The sequence below is a fragment of the Sorex fumeus genome, unplaced genomic scaffold, assembly GCF_029834395.1.
Source record: "Sorex fumeus unplaced genomic scaffold, SorFum_2.1 ptg000086l, whole genome shotgun sequence".
In the NCBI taxonomy this organism is placed as follows: domain Eukaryota; kingdom Metazoa; phylum Chordata; class Mammalia; order Eulipotyphla; family Soricidae; genus Sorex; species Sorex fumeus.
In genome coordinates this window covers 1,283,187-1,283,915 of record NW_026606143.1, presented here as the reverse complement: position 1 = coordinate 1,283,915, position 729 = coordinate 1,283,187, and the positions used below count along the sequence as shown (strand labels likewise).

At 39.5% G+C, this 729-nt stretch overlaps 1 pseudogene; it reads left to right on the top strand.

The window, feature by feature from the left end:
• Positions 1-263: 263 nt before the first annotated feature.
• Positions 264-502, top strand: LOC130039446 (uncharacterized; annotated as a pseudogene).
• The last annotated feature ends 227 nt before the right edge of the window (positions 503-729 follow it).

The window sequence follows — 729 nt, the reverse complement described above, 5'->3', positions numbered from 1 at the left end:
ACTCAAATGCTGCTTTTGCAAACCTTAGCATCCAAAAGGAGAGAAAGAACAAAAGGGAATGCCCTACCACAGAGGCGGGATTGGATCGGGGTATGGGAGGGGTGGGAAGGTTACTGGAACCATTGGTGGTAGAGAATGGGCACTGGTGGAGTGATGGGTACTCAATCATTGTATGACCAAAACCCAAGTACAAAAACTTGTAAGGTCAACAACTGTACCACATGGCGTTTCACCAAAAACAAAACAAAACAAAACAACATACAGGTATGTTGCTGGTATCCTCTAGCATGTTAGACTTGCAGAAAGAGCATCTTTAAGGAACCTGAGGCATGACTGCCCAAGTTCCAACTATTTGTGTGCAACTTCCCACAGCTCTTGGGCACTGTGGCCACAATGATAGCGACTGGACTGTATTGTTATCTAGCAATAACAGTAAGAGAAGCACACAGTTGCTATATTGTTCCCAGACAGATCGGTTTCTGCTATATTTATTTTAAAATAAAATAAAAATTCAGGTACTTGTATCTTGTCATATTTGCATATGTCAAGACCACAAATGATAAATGATAGATCTAAGAGGCAGATGGATGAATATATTTTGCATTTATTGCTGTAGGAAATACTTCTCTGTAGAAAATGTTTCATAGTATAACCAAAGTTATTAGGGAAACAAGTTGGAATGCCTGTCTTCCTAAAACTTTATAAGGATATGTGTTCTGATACAGCACT